The 1,844-nt window shown below is 37.4% G+C and overlaps 1 pseudogene; it reads left to right on the top strand.

Moving 5' to 3' along the window:
• The first annotated feature begins 530 nt into the window (after nt 1-530).
• Nucleotides 531-1,268, top strand: LOC149137331 (uncharacterized; annotated as a pseudogene).
• Nucleotides 1,269-1,844: the final 576 nt, after the last annotated feature.

The raw sequence follows: 1,844 nt of genomic DNA, 5'->3' as shown, positions 1-1,844 counted from the left end.
CCCAGGTCATACTGAGGCCTTTCTTCTTTCTGCGACTGTCTTCAGTTATGGCTTTATTGATCAATAATTGATCTTTACAGCCGTATGAGCCCTTGCAGCATCTCTTCTGCTCTTATTATTATTATTATTATTATTATTATTATTATTATTATTATTATTATTATTATTATTATTATTATTATTTTTATTATGCAGGTGATACAAGAAAAACTAGTGAGAGACACCCATCTAAAAGAACGCAATAAGAACTTGATGGAAATGTTGACCTTCTGTGTAGAAACTACCAACTTTGTATGGACACTGATATATATCGAATAGAGGAGGGTTTAGCTATGGGTTCGCCATTATCACCGGTAATTGCCAATATATACATGGAATAGTTTGAGAATTTGGCTTTAGGATCAACACCACTAAAACCAACCCTATGGCTGCGATATGTTGATGACACCTTTATACTCTGGCCCCACCAGGAAGATGTCCAAGTGCTGTTAGATCATGTGAACTCAATAAAGCCATCCATGCAGTTCACAATGGAAAAAGAAAAAGACAATCAGCTGACATTCCTGGACGTATTAATAACACGCACCAAGTATAGATTCAGGGCATCCGTATACCGCAAGCCAACCTTCACTGGACGATACCTCAACTTCAATTCCAACCATCCATACAGTGTAAAGAGAGGGATTGCTCAGTGCCTAAAACATCGTGCAAAGATTATAAGTAGCAATCGTGATTCAGACCACGAAGAAATGATCAAGCCCAATAATGATCTGTTAAGCAATAACTACCCCAAAAGTATACTATCCACTCCAATTACGAAGAAGAGAGAGGATGAGGCCAATAAACTGCCTACAGTCTGTCTACCCTATGTCAAAGACCTCTCCGAAAAGATACAAAAGATTTGCAGCCCATATGACATCAGGACAGTATTCAAGAGTAATACGACACTTTGCAAATATCTCCTTCGAGTAAAACCACCAATAGAAGAGAATATGACCAAAGATTTCGTGTACTCTATCCCATGCAGTTGTGATAGGTTATACAAAGGCGAAACATGTCGCCCCCTCAAAATAAGGGTAGACGAACATCGCAAAGCTGTGACACGAGGAGATATTGATAAATCGGGTATAGCTGATTATGTATAGAAAAATGGAGACCACCTACCCTTGTGGGATGAAGTTAAAATAATAGACAGAGAACAACTAGAAAATACGAAAACTAAAAGAAACAGCACATATGCTAGGACAGAACCTCCTAAAGCAGACTAATGTCCTGTGAGTGGATTTGGTAGACGGAAACTGAAAGAAGCTCGCCGTTTATATATATATATATATATATATATATATATATATATATATATATATATATATATGTATATGCTTGTGTCTGTGTTTGTCTCCCCACCATCGGCTTGACCACCGATGTTGGTGTGTTTACATCCCCGTGTAGGAGAGCGTAGGCTCGAAATTTCAAAGACTTTTTCCATTTTTTTCTGAGCTTCATACTAAGAAACCTTGTTTGTTGTCCCCTCACCTGTCTTTGTCTTTTGTGTTTGGATTTTTTTTTTGTTTGGTACTATTTCGAACCATACAGATTTTAGTTCGGTGCTGTACCTGTTTCGCCTCTTGTAAGAAACGATTCAACCAATGAACTGCTGTGAAACAACTTTGGAAAATATTATTAAAAACAACCAACCAGAGACAAGGAAATTAATATAAGGAGTGTCGGTTCTACCCATTCTCAGATCTAGACAGCTTTATCTCCCTGCCAGATAAAACAAATTCTCAATATACGGAATCACAGAGTTCCTACCAATGATTTTTGGTTTTCAATATATTCTTTGC

This window comes from Octopus bimaculoides, chromosome 2 (assembly GCF_046866305.1).
Source record: "Octopus bimaculoides isolate indiv1 chromosome 2, ASM4686630v1, whole genome shotgun sequence".
Classification (NCBI taxonomy): Eukaryota; Metazoa; Mollusca; class Cephalopoda; order Octopoda; family Octopodidae; genus Octopus; species Octopus bimaculoides.
The sequence above is the reverse complement of the archived record's forward strand: the minus strand, read 5'-3'. Positions and strand labels throughout refer to the sequence as shown.